Source organism: Rutidosis leptorrhynchoides, chromosome 3, assembly GCF_046630445.1.
Source record: "Rutidosis leptorrhynchoides isolate AG116_Rl617_1_P2 chromosome 3, CSIRO_AGI_Rlap_v1, whole genome shotgun sequence".
NCBI lineage: Eukaryota > Viridiplantae > Streptophyta > Magnoliopsida > Asterales > Asteraceae > Rutidosis > Rutidosis leptorrhynchoides.
Genome location: NC_092335.1, coordinates 365,111,888 through 365,134,069, shown reverse-complemented (window position 1 = coordinate 365,134,069; position 22,182 = coordinate 365,111,888).

The window sequence follows — 22,182 nt, the reverse complement described above, 5'->3', positions numbered from 1 at the left end:
AATTATATTTTAAAAACGTAATAATTATATAAAATAATTATTATATGTAAGTTGTAATTCGTTTCATTGTCTCAAAGACGTTTTCTCGATTTTTCACCAACCGTTCGTATTTCAAGTACTTCTAAACCGAAGCGTTTTCTATTGAATATGTATCACATATTAACATGTATCCTCTAAGGACTAAGTATGTATTTATTAAGTTAAATACACAAAATTTTAAGTAATCGCCATTAAAATAAACAACATATATGTTGGTTGAATGTTGGTTAATGAACTAAACGATAAAGTTAAGTATGATGATTAACCAAAGAATATGTTTTGATGATGACACATACATATGCATAAGTGATGACAGACATCATAACATAAAACACGCAAGTTCACTAATCCATACTTTATCTTGAAAATGACCAAGTCAAACATAGCTTAAAAGAATAGAATTAAAAGTTCAGCAACATATACGGTCAAAGACACGGTCGACCGCATAGCCAGCCGCAGAACCCCAAACTGAATTGCAATGCAGTTTTGTGAAAACAAGTTGCACGGTCGCTACCACGGTCAACCGCAGTGCGACTGCAGTTTTCTCTGTTACCAATTTTGACCAAATAAAGTTTGACTAGTTCCCGACATCTATAATTCATGAAACCTTTCCCAACATGCTTAGAATAGATGCCTTCTTCATTCTCAATTGAGTTTTGGTCATAAAAACACTAATCGTGGTTAATTACGCCTAATGACATCTTAATGATAAATTAACCAAGATTAGGCATAACACATAAGTGTTAATCAACAACTTGTGATCTTAATTCTTATCTAGACATCCTTAGTATGATCATCAAGTACCAACACACTTAAGCCAATGTCACTAGAATAATAATTACTATTAAAGATGACTTAGTGCTTAATTAAGGGAAATGCTTTCAAGTGTAACTAGTAAAGACTTGTAATCCTAAAATACACTTAGATACATTTAGGATGGTCACCAAGTCCCAACTAGAGATTTCTCTTCCCTTGTGCACGTGTTGGACATTAATGTGTGCTTACACATTAATCATGCAATATGTTATATTGCAAGTAAGCTTGCTAAAAGCTTGAATTATAAGTTATGAAAATATCTATATGATTGATCCTAGAATAACTATCTCTTGCTATGTGTGAGTATTACTTGCTACTTGCCAATATGCTTAATACTCACAAATTTGTCAAATTGATTAATATATTTGCTATGTGCTTACTAGTTAGGATTCAAGTAACTAACCTACTCTAATAAATTAAGTGTGAAATGGTTTACAATGAAATTATAGTCAATTGTCTACTTGGTCTAGTCTAAGTAACTAAGTGTGATTGCTTATTCAAGTATGACTTAACTTTGATGTCTCTACGTACTTAATGATTACCTTAGAAAGACATCACTCAATTAATCTCCACCTAAACTCAAATGGAACATGACTTGTGATTAATTAAAACTAGGAAGTTAATGACATAGTGACTAGTCTTTAGAATTGAACCAAAGGCATTAATGTGACTAACTAAGTCTTGACCAAACTGAGATTTCCCAAAATATCAATCAAGACACTTCTCCAAGAATGTTGGGTTTACCACTTTTGGAATGTTAAGTCACTTTCACACAATAAGACCAAATCTCACATACTTAATGCATATAGTACTTGCATAGGATGTTTGGTTTCTTTTGCAGCTGCTAGAAGGAGTAAAGGTGCCAAAATGTGGTGTTCAAATTTGAGTCAAACGGTTATACAACGGATACCAAATTTGGACTGGAGCACGCACGGTCGAACCACGGTCGACCGTGCTGGCAACCGTCTGTCAACGGCTATTTTTTGAATCCCACTATAAAAGGCAAACATTAAAGAGCATTTGAAGTGACCCTCTTGCATAATTCAAAGGATTATTTCTAGAGTTCACAAGAGCTCTAATTACTACTCAAATGTGATCAAGCAAAAGAAGATTCTATAATCTTATAGATATAGAATTTGGTTGTTGTAAACTTACTAATCAAAATCATTAATCTTGTGAGTTTACTTAGTGTAATGTATGTCCTAGTATTGTCTTAGGATCATCATTGCAAAGTGTATAAGTCTTGTAACTTCAATTAGTGGAAGCATAGGCTAGCTTAGTGATCTACTTCCTTAAAGGGACTTAGGGAGTTGATTAATCTTATTTGAAGATTAATACTTATCCAAGGTGAAGACAAGTTGATCTAGGTTGGAGTTGATCTTTCAGAGGGATACAAATATTAGGTTTGTTGTCTACCAAAGAAGTTGAAGATTTGTAAATCGGAACTCCACCGGGTTTGGAGAAAATTGCTTAGTGAAGTAACAAATCTCGAATTAGTGTAATCGGGGAGTGGATTAAGGTGGATTAGTTAACATCAACCCAAACCACTATAAATCTTTGTGTCTATGTTCTTTACATTAGTTTATTCATCATTTTGAACATATACACTACACACATCAAGTTTGAGTTGAATCGATTGATTATAATTAATCGAATTTGGTGATCAATCGAAAAAGTGGTAAAAACATATTAAGTAACTATTCACCCCCCTCCCCTTCTAGTTACTTACAATTGGTATCAAAGCGGTTGCTCAAATCATTGCTCTATAAACAATTGTAAAAGTGTCAAAATTCGTTTTGTGCAAAAACTTGAGTCAACGATTCTCGGATCAACTCAAACTATGGGATACTTGGAAGAATTGGTGAAAGAAGAACCAATCTTTGATAAGATGGATATTGATGTGTGGAAATTAAGATTTGAGGCTTATCTCAAATCTAATGATTACTACTTGTGGAGAATAATCAAAGTAGGAGACTTTGTTCCACAAGCTAGTTCAAGACTAGTGAAGTCAACATTTCAAAACAATGATGTTTTGAAACAATTTGATGCAATTTCACTACTTCATGGAATTCTTTCTAGTGAAGAAAGATTAAAGATAATTTCATGTGAAAGTGCAAAGGAATTTTGGGATTCACTATGTTCTCAAGAAGAAGAAAACTCTAGAAGTTTAAAGGGTAAAGGAATAGGGAAGGATTTGGAGAAGCTTGGTGATTCTCAAGCAAAGGGTTTGAATGGAAATGAAGACTTTTGCCTCATGAGTTCTGGGGATGATCTAAATCAAGATGGTCAAAGTGAGGAAGAGGTTGAATCTCCCTTCAAAGAAAATGATGTCTCAAGCATGGATTGCAATGAGGTACATGTATTCTATCCTTCTAATTATGAAGAATTGTTAGATGATTACAAGACTATTAAATTTGTGTATGATAGTAGTCGTGACAAAGTAAAACTTTTGGAGAAAGAATTACACTAAGTTAGACAACTTAACAAAGTTTTAATTGATGAAAATAACACTTTCAAAAGAAAACTTGAAAGAATAACTATTTATGATTCATCAAAAGATAAACTTGTAATGAACGTGTGTCACAACTCTAGCAAACACAAGTCATGTAATCAAAGTTCATTGTCGATTATTAGAAGAATTGAGAACATGGGGAAAATGGATCAAGCTAACAATTCAATGGCAGGGATAAGTCAAGGATTGGGTAATCTTAAAATCAATCAAAACCAATGATCAAAATGCTAATGAGAATAACTTTCTCAAAAGACTTTGTATTAATGAAAGGTTTTTCTTACAAATGCAAAATGGTTTTGGAAAAATGATTTTAAAAGATTATTAAAGAAAGCTTAATTATATTAGAATTGTGTGCTTGTGTGAAACTATGTATTGCATGCTAAATACAAGATTGATGCGTTTTGTGTATACTATGTGTGACAACCCGAAAATTTCCGAAAAAATTTAAGCAAAGTTTGTTAAATTAAATCTCAAGAATTTTAAACTGTGTTCATATATCCATTTACCCTTTGACTGTTCTCGATGATTCATGAACATTTATGTGTATATAGATATGTATATATAATATATAGTTATATTAATTGAAATCATTAAATAAAGTATTAGATGTATAATACTTTATATAAACGTAATTGTTTCAATATATGTTTAATATATCTATCGACAGAATTAAAAGATAATATCAAATGATTGAGTTATCTGTTACATTGTGTTATGATTATGGGTCTCTGTTGTGAGGTTCACTGTGATTTAAGAGATCATTTCATTTTTAATAATATTCAAAATAAACGGTAAAGTGATCTATATATGAGAACAAAGTATCAATTATCGATAACTAGACAAAAGTTAATGGAGATTCCTGTTTGATTTCCAATACATGTTTTACAATAATTTACTCGTAACTTTTGATAAGGTAACTATTTAACTTTCATATTATTTAATGTAAAGGTGAAATTATGAAATGTAGATAATATCGACGTTTTATATTAAAATAATTTCATGCACTTAACTATCCATTGGACCTTACCCGACGATTTAAGAACAACTATTTGTATAATATATATATATATATATATATATATATATATATATATATATATATATATATATATATATATATATATATATATATATATATATATATATATATATATGAATATTATTTATAAATAGTATATATAGAAGTTTATAGTATTTCATTCCATATATATAGTTATGTAGTAATATTATTTTGCTATACTAAAAATTATTAATATCAAGTATTAACCTTATTGTTATTGTTTTGTCAAAATTTTATTATTATTAATTATTGTTATTATTATTAAAATATAATTTATTATCATTATCATTAATATTATTATTATTATATAAACATATAAGAATTCTAATAATTTAAAAAAAATATGATTATCAAAATAATGGTATTAAATATAAATATTATTAAAATTATGATATTAGTCATTATTATGATTATTAATATTATTAATACCAAAAATTATCATTTTTATTTAAAATCATTATTATCATTATATTTATTACTTTTATCATTTTTCTTATTATTATTTTGATATGATTATTAATAGTATTATTCTTATTACATTATTAGTATTTTATTGTTAACATAATTATATTTATAATTAATAATACTAATCAGATGGAAACAAATTGTTTGATATCAATATCTTAAATTGTACGACTTTGATTCCTTTCACTATCTGCTTTCTAATTTTTCTTAGTTTCCTTCTGTTCCTGATTAATTAATCTGTTGAACCATTCACTACAAAACAACTTTGATAAATTATATGTACTACATCAATTGGTTTAATTACTTATACAATCCTCTATTTACTGCAAATCAAAAATTAAAACAGAAAAATTAGGAAAAAGAATAGCTCGACCTCTGTTCTTGAATTCAAAGTTACAAAAGCTCAATTTCGAATGAATTAAAAAAATCTAGAAACGCAGTTGTGTTAGAAATCTCTTACCCAAACTATCTGTAAGTTTTCAAGTCTCAATTCAATGAATTGAATTCGAATTTTGAAGTCAAAACTTCGTTTTAAAAAGTCAAACGTATGAACAAGGATCAAATTAGAGTTTGTTTTAATGTTTTAAGTTCAATTGATGATTTGAAAAGTTTTTAGAAGTGATTTACAGACTAATTCATGTAGTAATCATCATCTAAAACAATCCTAAATTTATAATCAATATTTGAGTTCATATTCTTGATCTGTGATTATGAACAGCTCAAATTCGTATAAATATTCAAAATCTATTAATGAATTCTTGTTAGGAATCCTTCAAACAAACTTTTTGTAAAATCTCAACTTCCAATTCTTGATGAATTCGAATTTTGAAGTCAAAGATTAAATTCAAAAGGTCAAACATTTTGTTCATAATGAAATTCGAAGTCGTTTTGAAGTTTCTGGAACAATTGTTGATTTATAGAGTTTCTAGGAACGATTTACAATCTATTTCATGAGGAAATCTTTATCTAAAAACGTCTAAAGATTAGAATCAATATTCGAGTTTCAGAGTTCTTCGCATGCTCTGCTGTGCTGCTTTTTTTTCTTTTCGTTCTGATGATTCAAATATCCCAACCGATTGTTTCTGTGTTGTTTACATGTCCTAAACAAATTTAATTGTCATGATGTTATAATTATTTGGACTCTGGCCGATTGAAATTTCTGAAGAAGAAGAAGAAGAGCCAGATACATGGGTTAAAAATAATTAAGTGGGGATTATAATCAGAAAAACCGAAACGGATGGATGGTTGAGTGTGTTGTTAGGGAGCGAGAGGTCGTGGGTTAGAGCCCGGTGATGTTTCGCGAGGTGTATATAAAATACTATTAAATTTTAGCAGAAAATACTATTAAATACGATACAATTTTACACAAGATATTTATTTATTTAGAGAATGGATATACTTAAACCTTGCTACAACACTTATAGGCAGTGTACCTAATCGTACAGTAGTGTAGTTTTTGGTAAGTCCGGTTCGTTCCACAGGGAAATCTTTAAACAAAGCTTAACGCTATATTAGTTTACTTTTATAAAAATACAAATATATATATAAGTAATATTATTATTATAAAGGGGGGGTTTTTTTTTACCGTTTAATGACCGGTTTGTCGATTTTAAAACTTTAGTCGCAGTTAAAACCAAATGTAAAATATTAAAAATAAATACAAGACTTAAATTAAAGCGTAAAGTAAATAACGATAATGAAATTGCGAATAATAAAAGTGCGATAAAATAAACTTGCGATAATTAAAAAGTACGATAATTAAAAGTGCAATTAAATACAATAACAATAAAAATGCGATAATTAGAAGTGCAATTAAATATAAAATAAAGGAAATTAAATATGAAATAAAAGAATTATGCTTATTTAAACTTCCGTAATCATGATGTTTGACGTGTTGATTTTAGTTTTATGCCCATGGGTTAATTGTCCTTTGTCCTGGATTATTTAATATGTCCGTCTGTTTTTGTCCATAACAGTCCATCAGTCATAAATATAAAGTGCGAGTGTCCTCGTCAAATTATCCTTATACCCGAAGTTAAATATTCCAACTAATTGAGGACTTAAACTATAACAAGATTTTAATACTTTGTTTAATAATTACACCAGGATGTCGACTGAGTGTAACCCAAGGTTTTAATATTTTGTTATCAATTATACCAAGTGTCCTTGTACATAATTTCACCCCTGTTTTAATTATTCTAGTGGCTGTTAATCCATTCCCGTGTCCGGTTAAATGAACGATTATTCGTACATATAAATACCCCGCCCATCGTGTCCGATCGAGTGTATATGGTAATTTATAGGGACGCCCAATTTTAAATCTTTATATTAACATTAACAAACTATCATTTAGTTAAACAAATATAAAGCCCATTAATAGACCATAGTCTAATTTCCACAAGTGTCGTTCTTTTGTCCAAACCCCAATTATGGTACAAAGCCCAATTACCCAATTTTAGTAATTAGCCCAACATCATGATTACTTCGGATTAAATAAGCATAATAATAACTTAGCTACGAGACATTAAATTAAAAAGGATGAACATAACTTACAATGATTAAAAATAACGTAGCGTTACACGGACAGAATTTCGACTTACACCCTTACAATATTCGCTAACATACCCTTATTATTAGGATTAAAATTAAAATTAAAATATAAATATAAATATATACGATATAGATAGAGAGATGGATATATGAGTGTGTAAAAATGATCAGAATTCGGTTGGCTTTATAGGGAATTGAGTTCAGGTATACTCCGCGACTCGCGGTATTTTTTGCCTTCAAACTCCGCGAGTCGCGGAGTTTGTAAATACAGCTCACTCCAGTTTGGAGTCTTTCTTGCCGACGGTTTTTATTATTTATTATAATATATAAATAATTATAAGAATTATTTAAATATTATATTATATTTATGTGCATAGTTGACTTGTAATTTTTAGTCCGTTGCGTCGAGCGTTGAGAGTTGACTCTGGTCCCGGTTTCGGATTTTCGAACGTCCTTGCGTACAATTTAATATCTTGTACTTTGCGTTTTGAATCTTGTACTCTTGTAATTTCGAGACGTTTCTTATCAATAATTAGAACCTCTTTGATTGTCTTTTGTACTTTTGAGCTTTTTGGTCGTTTGCGTCTTCAATTCGTCGAATCTGTCTTTTGTCTTCACCTTTTATTATTTAAACGAATATCACTTGTAAATAGAACAATTGCAACTAAAAGCTTGTCTTTCTTGAGGAATAATGCTATGAAATATATGTTCGTTTTTAACATTATCACCCGGTCTGAGGCATTTTTTTTTAATAAAAGCTCTTGAAGGTATTTTATTATTATTATTATTATTATTATTATTATTATTATTATTATTATTATTATTATTATTATTATTATTATTATTATTATTATTATTGTTATTATTATTAATTGTTATTATTATTACTAGTATTATAACTATTATTAGTATTATTATTATTAATATATGTATTAGTTATTATTTATTATTATTATCATGATTATAATTACAATTATGATTATTATTATCATTATCGTTATTACTAATATTATATTATTGATAGTATTATTATTAAGTAGTATTATTATTAATATTGTCATTAATAATAAGATTGCTAGTATTATTATTATTATTATTATTATTATTATTATTATTATTATTATTATTATTATTATTATTATTATTATTATTATTATTATTAAGAAGTAAGTATTATTATCAAAATTATTATTTTCATTGTCATTATTATTAAACTTTTCTTTTTTATTAAAAATTAATGTTATTATCATTATTATTATTAATATAATTATTATTATTATTATTAATATAATAATAATAATTATTATTATTAGTAAAAGTATTATCATTAGTAGAAAACTTATGATTTTTTTTTTGATATAATTATTGTCATTATTATCATTACTAATATCATTATTATAATTATTATTATTATTATTATCTGTTTTGTTATTATTAATATTATCATTATAACCAAATACAACTTTTATGACTATTAATGTTATTTTATCAAATAAATATTATGTATACTTATATTAACAATTTTTATATAAATATTCATATATAACAAATTAGGTATTTCTAATATAATACTAATCTAATATATATATATATATATATATATATATATATATATATATATATATATATATATATATATATATATATATATATATATATATATATATATATATATATATATATATATATATATATATATATATATATATATATATATATTAATATAAATATATAAATATTAATCATTTTTAATATATACACAAATTAAATATATAATTCAAGATATAATATATAATTTTGTTCAATTATGATTACATGTTTTAATATATATATATATATATATATATATATATATATATATATATATATATATATATATATATATATATATATATATATATATATATATATATATATATATATATATATATATATATATATATATATATGAATGAAATAGGTTCGTGAATCCGAGGTCAACCTTGCATTGTTCAATGTCGTCATATGTATTTTACTACAAAATACAGTATAGTGAGTTTCATTTGCTCCCTTTTTTAAATATTTTTGCAATATATTTTTGGGACTGAGAATACATGCACTGCTTTAAAAAATGTTTTACGAAATAGACACAAGTAATCGAAATTATATTCTATGGTTGGATTATCAAAATCGAATATCACCCCTTTTAGCTTGGTAGCCTAAGAATTAGGGAATAGACACCCTAATTGACGCGAATCTTAAAGGTAGATCTACGGGCACTAACTCCCCCCATACTGGAAAATGGTATGCTTTAGTACTTCGAGTTTATATTATACAGACGAGTTTCTGTTTGGGGATATTCTATATGCATTATGTTAACATCGGTTACCTGGTGTTCAATCCATATGAATGATTTTTAAACACTTGCAAGTGTATGATTATTGAATAAAGGAAATCTTGTGGTCTATTAAAATTATGGAAATGATCGATTATGATAAACTAATGAACTCACCAACCTTTTGGTTGACACTTTAAAGCATGTTTATTCTCAAGATTGAAAGAAATCTTCCGCTGTACCTTTGCTCAATTTAAAGATATTATGTGGAGTCATTCATAGCATATTTCAAAAGACGTTTCATTCAAGTTGATGAGTTCAGTAAAGATTATGATTAAGTAAATGACAGATTAGATCATTTATAGTTGGATATTATGAAATGGTATGCATGCCTGTCAACTTTCAATGTAAATGAAAGTTTGTCTTTTAAAACGAATGCAATGTTTGTAAAATGTATCATATAGAGGTCAAATACCTAGCAATGTAGTCATATGTTATTGTATTCATTCTTATGGATTAGGACAGGTCTTTACATGTGGTATCAGAGCGGTGGTCTTAGCGAACCAGGTCTTGCATTAGTATGTCTAACTGATAGTTGTTAGGATGCATTAGTGAGTCTGGACATCGACCGTGTCTGCATGTCAAAAGTTTTGCTTAACATTTCTAGTCGAAAATCATCTGCTTATCATCCTTAGGAAATTACCTGCTTATCATTCTTAGTCTAGACACATCTTACAGCATTGATTGAATGAATAGTGTATAGACAAAATTCATATCTTAGCGTAGCTGCTAATTCATATCTTAGCGTATCTGTTACTGTAAACTTTGCCTGACATATTCCGTAAATTCCTCCGTAATCTACAAAATCTTTTATTCTATATATATAGATATTCCATGTAAGTAGAATACCATCCGATAGCCAGAAATCATTTCATATCGAAAAATCTTTTATTCAATCGTACGAAATGGAACTCTCCACTAGTTCAAGTCCCTCGAATTCCGATATGGAGTTTCACTCAAGCTCCGAAAGCAGTGTGACCGAAATGGACCAACCAATCAGCCATCATCTATTCTGGATGAATTGGGGATGGGTTCGTAGCCTCCTTAATCATTGGAGACAAGAAGAAGGCGATCCTTTCCATCCACCACATTGCCCTCTTGGCGAAGAACCTGAAGCACTTATCGGTGAACCTGTTCGAGACACCATTTTCTCTCTCATTTCTAGAGTATCCCGTCATGATTATATACTATACCAGATTTTAGATCTTATTCACCCACTCGTCCGAACCTCCAATCATCCCGGAATAACAGAAGAAGTCAGCGAACTTCGCACTCGGATACTGGCTTTGGAGAATTTGGTGCAAAGGTTACAAGCACCAGCAGCAACACCAGCATCAACAGTACCACCATCATCAACGTCAACAGAACCATTACCACCATCAACAACATCCACATTCCATGCTTCGACATCATAAACTGTCCCACGAACATCGACGACATACGCCTTATAGATATTAAGGAATACCAACAATAATAAACGATGAGGTATTGATTCATAACTTCATTGAAGAAAGATTTTGCGACGATTATGTAATCTCCAAAATCTTAGAGATTATTCTGATTCTGATTACAAATTAGATGAGTGAACAGAGACAGTAGAGTAGAAACCATGACCGGAATGGTGCATGATTTACAAGGTAGACTCGTTTTACCAACAGCATCAACAGTATCGTCAACGTCACCAGCACCGTCAGTACCAACAGCATCTATAATATCACAAGCTTTGCCAGTTCAAGAATCACCGTAGACATCATTACAAATCAACAATGAAGTATATTGTATCAATGAGTTATGAAGTATTAACTCATTCCCTCTGAAGAAATTATATGTATATTTTATTTATATACATATGAATTTTGAGATCAAAATAAATCTTTTCGTACTAAGCTATTTGTATGAATTAAATAAGGGTAGATATTACTTGATAAAATTCATATTACTAATATGCTATGATGTACATCTTTCCTTAACAACTTAACCATCGTTAACTACGATCTCTGTTTCAATTCAATGAATTCCATTTCATAATAAATCAAGTATATTATTCAAATATAGGTTTGATTTTACACTTTCATCATCGATGTACTCGAAACTTTTCAGATAACATCATTCGTACTTTGCGAAGTTCACAAGAATTCCACGAACACCAACATCATGCATCAACAAATAATGAAGTATTGATTCATAATTTCAATTTCATTGAAGAAATACTTCGTAAAAGTTATGTAATTTCTAAAGTTTTAGGGATTATTCAATTCTAATTTCAACCGTAAATCAAATGAGTTTAATTTAATATTTACTCATTTTATCTATGTTACATCTGAAGAAAATATACACATATATATTTTCATAAAGACTGTAATAAAAAATTTTGTACAAAATATTAACTGTGAAATTTTTTTTAACGGGTAGGTAATAACCGAGAGATATATATAAATTCACAATTAATATGTTACATTCTTCGAATCTGATTCAGCAATCACCAACTATACTCACTACTTTCACAACAATATTCATTCTTTTATAATAAAAAAATCAAAACAACCATTCTCATCAAAGATTGATTACATATTCTGATTTTGACGAATCAAAATTCAAGTCAAGATTTAACAGAAGACATCACTCTTAGATTCTTACATCTTTCAAAGCTATACTTTGACTTCAAAACTGTGATAGAACAACATTTCTATTCATAAAATACTTGTATCATTCAAACTCCTAGAACATCGTATGATTGCAAAATGTGTTTAAACCCTTCGAAATTCCTGAAGACACTTCAAATAATGAACAATCGAGATGATGATCCAACTACATGTTACCCACAGTCATGCACCTGAAAAACTCTCGAAACCAAAGTCATAGTTTAACACGTATCCGTGTCAGATCTTTTGGCATTTATTAGCAAAAATAACATTGCAATTCCTTTTTCAAATTAGCCAGTTTTGTCACAGCTCCAGCAAGTTAACTTCGACTTTTCAATTGAAACAGTCTTATTATAACTTTGATATATATGTGTTGCCCTTTTGCCATCGTTATCGGGGAACCTTTTACATTCCACCATATTAACAGTAACTTACCAGCAACTTCTTTGATCTTTAATCTTTCCGAAAAATCATTATATTTATCGAAACCCCATCATTTACTCATTCGCATCTTGTAACGAGAATTGCTATACCAATTACTGGAAATCAGCAATCAGTATTTTGAAATCTCACAGCGTTTCTGCTTTAATAGTTATATATATACATATAACGTCTATCTCCTAAACTTACATACTTCGAATGTGAAGTTTCTGAAAAACACCCCAGCCTACGAAATAGTACTATGAAGTTTTGAAAAAGACTGATGAAGTGGTAAAGACTATAGAAAGCAATTACGGTCAGAAGTTTGATAATAAAAAATAGAAGATTGGAAAAGCTCAAACGAAAAAATTTGGTACTGGAAAATGGATTGAGCAAAGTATGAAGGTAGCTGTGGACAAATCACAAAGACTAAACATGCCTTCAAAGAATCCAAATGATTCAGTTTTTGTTGAAGTCTTTAGCGAATATCTTACTCCTTACTTTAAAACTCTTGTGGACAATATTCTTCATCATCCTCTGATCTTAGATATTCTAAGAAATCATTATATCTTTTATTATAAATATCCTCCATATTTTTGAAGATATTTTCATAACTATTCTTATCTGAAATCATTTATCTTCTTGCGTTATCTGTATCACATCATAAAGGAAACTGTTTTAGTTTCTAAATTTTGAAACTTTCGAGTTTAAAGTATGAATGTTTTTGAAGTAGTGTTGAGAACTGAAGCATGAGTTAGTATAATATAATGACACTTGATCAACGTGATTATATTACAGTAAGTCATGCCGAGTTTCTAAATGGAACGTGATGATTCACAGATCATAACATCATCATGTGCCAATTATACGACTCTTGTATTCTACTTAACCTCTAACATATCAAGAAAGTATTTTTCTTGATGACTCGGTCTTTTTCGAGGTATTCTGGTAATTTGACAAATCAAAATCCTGCCATCACAATTTCCTTCTTAGAACAGTAACTATGTTCATTTTGAAATCCATACCTATGAATTCTGGACCATTATTCGCTTGATTTGAAGTCGGGAAGAGGAGACAAAAGTATGGAATTTTTAAATATAAAAGAAAATATGAAGCTCGACAACAACACATAAATTACAAACCGTGCATATCAATACATATTGCAACGTAAAGGCACGGGAGAATTAAAAATACTATAATCCTAAGGTAATAGTAAAAGTAGATAAAATCCTCCGGTGGTAGATGAAAAAGAAGAATGACATATATGAAAGTTAGGAGTATATCAAGAATCAGTACTGGATGGAGCATATTAACGAATGCCTTAAAGTATGAATTGAGGAAGGAAGAATAAAAGGTGTGAGTTGTGAAAATAAGAAAACGAAGAGGGTGGATTTATAGTGAAATATTCGACAAAGCAATCAAAACAGATCATCGCATTTAACCAAAGAGGATCATAATTTCCATAATTTCCGAAAAATCAAATCTTGTTACAAAGATTTCCTCTAAATCTTTTTAACTCTAGAAATCAACCGTGACTACGTCACCGGTTAAGACATACACGCATTTATTCATTTCACTCTTTTGCGATAGCTTCACTCATACTCTTCACATAATCAAATTGTTTTATTCATATTACTCAATAATGATAAAACTCTATTTATCGACTCATATTCATCATGAAAACATTTTTATGGTTAGCCATGACGACCACGATCAAATTTCGGGACGAAATTTCTTTAACGGGTAGGTACTGTGACAATCCGGAAATTTCCGAACAAATTTAAACTTTATCTTTATATTATTCCGACACGATAAGCAAAGTTTGTTAAATTAAATCTCAAGAATTTTAAACTGTGATCATATATCCATTTACCCTTTGACTATTCTCGATGATTCACGAACATTTATGTGTATATAGATATGTATATATAATATATAGTTATATTAATTGAAATCATTAAATAAAGTATTAGATGTATAATACTTTATATAAACGTAATTGTTTCAATATATGTTTAATATATCTATCGACGGAATTAAAAGATAATATCAAATGATTGAGTTATCTGTTACATTGTGTTATGATTACGGGTCTCTGTTGTGAGGTCCAATGTGATTTAAGAGATCATTTCATTTTTAACAATATTCGGAATAAACGGTAAAGTGATATATATATATATATATGAGAACAAAGTGTCAATTATCGATAACTAGACAAAAGTTAATGGAGATTCCTGTTTGATTTCCAATACATGTTTTACAATAATTTACTCGTAATTTTTGATAAGGTAACTATTTAACTTTCATATTATTTAATGTAAAAGTGAAATTATGGAATGTAGATAATATCGATGTTTTATATTAAAATAATTCCATGCACTTAACTATCCATTGGACCTTACCCGACGATTTACAAATAACTATTTGTAAATAGATATATATATATATATATATATATATATATATATATATATATATATATATATATATATATATATATACATATAAATATTATTTATAAATAGTATATATAGAAGTTTATAGTATTTCATTCCATGTATATAGTTATGTAGTAATATTATTTTGTTATACTAAAAATTATTAATATCAAGTATTAACTTTATTGTTATTGTTTTGTCAAAATTTTATTATTATTAATTATTGTTATTATTATTAAAATATAATTTATTATCATTATCATTAATATTATTATTATTATTATTATTATATAAACATATAAGAATTCTAATAATTTAAAAAAAAAATGATTATCAAAATAATGGTATTAAATATAAATATTATTAAAATTATGATATTAGTTATTATTATGATTATTAATATTATTAATACCAAAAATTATCATTTTTATTTAAAATCATTATTATCATTATATTTATTACTTTTATCATTTTTCTTATTATTATTTTGATATGATTATTAATAATATTATTCTTATTACATTATTAGTATTTTATTATTAACATAATTATATTTATAATTAATAATACTAATCAGATGGAAACAAAATGTTTGATATCAATATCTTAAATTGTACGACTTTGATTCCTTTCACTATCTGCTTTCTAATTTTTCTTAATTTCCTTATGTTCCTGATTGATTAATCTGTCAAACCATTCACTACAAAATAACTTTGATAAATTATATGTACTACATCAATTGGTTTAATTACCTATACAATCCGCTATTTACTGCAAATCAAAAATTGAAACAGAAAAATTAGGAAAAGAACAGCTCAACCTCTGTTCTTGAATTCAAAGTTACAAAAGCTCAATTTCGAATGAATTAAGAAAATCTGGAAACGTAGTTGTGTTAGAAATCTCTTACCCAAACTATCTGTAAGTTTTCAAGTCTCAATTCAATGAATTGAATTCGAATTTTGAAGTCAAAACTTCATTTTAAAAAGTCAAACGTATGAACAAGGATTAAATTAGAGTTCGTTTTAATGTTTTAAGTTCAATTGATGATTTAAAAAGTTTTTAGGAGTGATTTACAGAATAATTCATGTAGTAATCATCATTAAAACAATCCTAAATTTATAATCAATATTTGAGTTCATATTCTTGATCTGTGATTATGAACATCTCAAATTCATATAAATATTCAAAATCTATAAATGAAGTCTTGTTAGGAATCCTTCAAACAAACTTTCTGTAAAATCTCAACTTCCAATTCTTGATATTGAATTCGAATTTTGAAGTCAAAGATTAAATTCAAAAGGTCAAACTTTTTTTTCATAATGAAATTCGAAGTCGTTTTGAAGTTTCTAGAACAATTGTTGATTTATAGAGTTTCTAGGAACGATTTACAATCTATTTCATGAGGAAATCTTTATCTAAAAATGTCTAAAGATTAGAATCAATATTCGAGTTTCAGAGTTCTTCGCGTGCTCTGATGTGCTGCTTTTTTTCTTCTTTTCATTCTGATGATTCAAATATCCCAACCAATTGTTTCTGTGTCGTTTACATGTCCTAAACAAATTTAATTGTCATGATGTTATAATTATTTAGACTCTGGCCGATTGAAATTTCTGAAGAAGAAGAAGAAGAGCCAGATACATGGGTTAAAAATAATTATGTGGGGTTTATAATCAGAAAAATCGAAACGGATGGATGGTTAAGTGTGTTGTTAGGGAGCGAGAGGTCGTGGGCTCGAGCCCGGTCTGAGGCATTTTTTTTAATAAAAGCTCTTGAAGGTAGTTTATTATTATTATTATTATTATTATTATTATTATTATTATTATTATTATTATTATTATTATTATTATTATTATTATTATTATTATTATTATTATTATTATTATTATTATTAATTGTTATTATTGTTACTAGTATTATAACTATTATTACTATTATTATTTTTAATATATTTAATAGTTATTATTTATTGTTATTATCATGATTATAATTACAATTATGATTATTATTATCATTATCGCTATTACTAATATTATATTATTGATAGTATTATTATTAAGTAGTATTATTATTAATATTGTCATTAATAATAAGATTGCTATTATTATTATTATTATTATTATTATTATTATTATTATTATTATTATTATTATTATTATTATTATTATGATTATTATTATTATTATTATTATTATTATTATTATTATTATTATTATTATTATTATTAAGTAGTAAGTATTATTATCAAAATTATTATTTTCATTGTCATTATTATTAAACTTTTCTTTTTTATTAAAAATTAATGTTATTATAATTATTATTATTAATATAATTATTATAATTATTATTATTATTAATATCATTATTATTATTATTATTATTAGTAAAAGTATTATCATTAGTAGAAAACTTATGATTTAGTTTTTTTTTTTTTTTTGATATAATTATTGTTATTATTATCATTACTAATATCATTATTATAATTATTATTATTATCAGTTTTGTTATTATTAATATTATTATTATAATCAAATACAACTTTTATGACTATTAATGTTATTTTATCAAATAAATATTATGTATACTTATAAGTAATCTTACATATATGTATGTATTAATCATATTAACAATTTTTAGATAAATATTCATATATAACAAATTAGGTATTTCCAATATAATACTAATCTAATATATATATTAATATAACTATATAAATATTAATCATTTTTAATATATACACAAATTAAATATATAATTCAAGATATAATATATAATTTTGTTCAATTACGATTACATGTTTTAATATATATATGAATGATATAGGTTCGTGAATCCGAGGCCAACCTTGCATTGTTCAATATCGTCATATGTATTTTACTACAAAATACAGTATAGTGAGTTTCATTTGCTCCCTTTTTTAAATGCTTTTGCAATATATTTTTGGGACTGAGAATACATACACTGCTTTTATAAATGTTTTACAAAATAGACACAAGTAATCGGAATTACATTCTATGGTTGGATTATCAAAATTGAATATCACCCCTTTTAGCTTGGTGGCCTAAGAATTAAGGAACAGACACCCTAGTTGACGCGAATCTAAAGGTAGATCTACGGGCACTAACTCCCCCCATACTGGAAAATGGTATGCTTTAGTACTTCGAGTTTATATTATATAGACGAGTTTCTGTTTGGGGATATTCTATATCCATTATGTTAACGTCGGTTACCAGGTGTTCAATCCATATGAATGATTTTTAAACACTTGCGAGTGTATGATTATTGAATAAAGGAAATCTTGTGGTCTATTAAAATTATGGAAATGATCGATTATGATAAACTAATGAACTCACCAACCTTTTGGTTGACACTTTAAAGCATGTTTATTATCAGGATTGAAAGAAATCTTTCGCTGTGCCTTTTCTCAATTTAAAGATATTACTTGGAGTCATTCATGGCATATTTCAAAATGTGACGACCCGGGAATTTCCGACCAAATTTAAACTTAATCTTCATACGAATTCGACATGATAAGCAAAGTTTGTAAAGTTGAGTCTCAAAATTTTTGAACTGTTTCATGAAATCATTTGACCTTTGATTATTTTCGACGATTCACTAACAATTGTTTGTAAATAATTATATACTATGAATTAAATATACTAATAAACTACTAGATGATATAGAAAGAAAACTTAAAATTTAAAACTTGATTAAATATGTAGTAGTTGAAATATATATGTATATATATGTACACATATATATCTATGATTAATATTCATAATTATTGATTTTATGTCTAGTATAATATATATAAAATGTAAAAATAATAAATATTCAATTTTTGCTATTATTTAATATATACTATATTACATAATTAATAATATGTAATATTGATATATTCGATTTAAATTTAATAATAAATATAGTTGTTATACTAGTATTATCATTATTACTCTATGATTATTAATATCAGAATTACTAGTATTATTATACATGATATATAAAGATGAAAGTTTATACATTTAAATTGTTATAATATTATTTTTTACTAAAACCATTGTTATCATCATTAATATCATTTTTATTATACTTAGTAATAAACATTATGATTTTAGTCATTATTATAATTATTATGAGTGCTAATATGATTATTATTATTATTATCTTTATCATTATTAGTATTAGTATTATTTTGATATTATTATTATAAATAATATTATTTTTTTCTATTATTACTATTATAAATATTTTTATTAACGGTATTTATTTATATGTTATTAATTATCAAATACTGAATATAATTATTCAGATGTAGCCAAAACCAGTTAATGATCGATGTCAGCTCTATTTACTTTATTTATTTCTGTTCTGCCTGTGAGCTAGTGTTGACATCCTATATCCTTATCAGATACTTAATTCATCTATTTATTGATATATTTTTTTTTTACATCGATACCTCTGTATTGTCTTCTCTAAATCAAAACCTCGAAATCAAATTAAACTTCAAAATGTAAAAATCCTATTCTATTAGGAATCTTGTATCTAATCTATCTGCAAAGCTTGAAACTCCAATTTTCAATATCGAGCTAGAATTTTGAAGTCAAAGTTATTATGTAAAAAGTCAAACTATATGTTCAAGGTAAAATTCAAACTTTTTGTTATGTTTTAAGTTAAATTAATGATTTAGATAGTTTCTAGTAATAATTTATAACTTCTTTTATGTTGTAATCATGAGCTATAACAGTCTTAAATTCGAATTCAATGTTTGAGTTCATGTTCTTGAAATATGGAAAAGCAATTGCTCATATTCGAATAAGATTTAAAAATCTGAAAATGCCATAACGTTAGGAAACAGATAGTTAAACTACCTGCAAAATTTCAAAGTCCAATTCTTTTTATCAAGTTCGAATTTTGAAGTCAAAGATATAATTTTCAAAAGTCAAATGCTTGTTCTTCGTAAAATCTGGATTCATTTTGATATGTTTTGTTAAATTGATGATATGGGAAGTTAATATAAACGATATAAAATATAATTCATGTTGTAAAAATTTTCCAAAACGATCTCCAAACTGAAATCAAAATTTTTTTTCTTTCTTTTCAAAACCGACGAGTGATGCAGCAGCTCTGTTACTTTTTTTTAATTTTTTTTTAGTTTGGTAATTTAAAGTCACAAAAGGTTTATTATTCTGTTTATTTATAACTACTAAACCCAAAACGAAAATCTATTTGTTGTGATAAACTTTACATTGGTCGACTATTTCATTGTAGAAGATAACAGATAGATATTAGATATAGTTATTGATTAGGAGTAAAATTTCAGAGAAAACACGGATGGAGGATTGGTTTAGAAGGTTTTCAGGTGAGCGAGAGGTCAAGGGTTCAATCCCGGGTTTGAGCATATTTTTTTTTAAAAAAGGTAGTTTCCTCTTATTATTATTATTATTATTATTTTTATTATTATTATTATTATTATTATTATTATTATTATTATTATTATTATTATTATTATTATTATTATTATTATTATTATTATTATTATTATTGTTATTAGTGTTATTATTATTGTTATCATAATTATAAGTAGTATGACTATTATTATTATTATCATTAATCTTATAAGTATCGTTCATGTATTTATTATTGTTAAGGTTATCAATTAAGTATTATTATTGTAGTTATCTTTAGTAATATTAATAAAAGTAATATTATTTAGTATTATTGTTATTATCACTAATATTAATATCATTATAATTACTAACACTAGTATTATCACTAAATATTATTATTAGTATTATTATTATTAATATAAGTACTACTATTATTATTATGATTAGGATTACGAAATAATGTTATAAAAGCTTTAGCTATTAGTTTAGAAATTTAACATGAAGATTTTGATTATGATTAATATAAGTATTGTTATTAATAATATCACGAGTAATGAAATTACTATAATAATTATTATTATTAAGAATTACGTATTACTACAAAAATCATTATTTTCATTATCATTACTATTAAACTTTTCATTTTTATTAAAAATTACTATTATTATCATTATTATAAGATGCATTATTAAAACTAACATTAATATTATTATTAATAGAATCATTAATATTATTATCACTATTATTATTTTAATCACTACTAATATTATTTTAGTATTACTATAATTATTGTTTTAATAAACAAATGAAATATATATTAAATATATTTACTATATATATAAGATAACTATATTAATACTTTTATAATAAATATTGTTAAATGTAATTAATTAGGTTATTAAAGAAACACGTAATCAAAATAACAATTAAATCACTAATAATATATAAATTTATTCGATTACAATTATATGTGTTAATATATATACTTGATATAGGTTCGTGAATCCGAGGCCAACCCTGCATTGTTCAATATCGTCATATGTATTTTTACTACAAAATACAGTATTGTGAGTTTCATTTGCCTTTTTTAACCTTTATATTTTTGGGATGAGAATACATGCGCTATTTTTATAAATGTTTTACGAAATAGACACAAGTAATTGAAAATACATTATATGGTTGAATGGATCGAAGCCGAATATGCCCCTTTAGCTTGGTAGCCTAAGAATTAGGGAACAGACCCCCTAATTGACGCGAATCCTAAAGATAGATCTATCGGGCCCAATAAGCCCCATTCTGGAATTTGGAATGCTTTAGTACTTCGATTTTATCATGTCCGATGGGTGTCCCAGAATGATGGAGATATTCTATATGCATCTTGTTAAGGTCAGTTACCAGGTGTTCAATCTATATGAATGATTTTTATCTCTATGCAGTTTGCAAAATGCCTGATATGAGATGTTACTTATGAAAAATGAAATC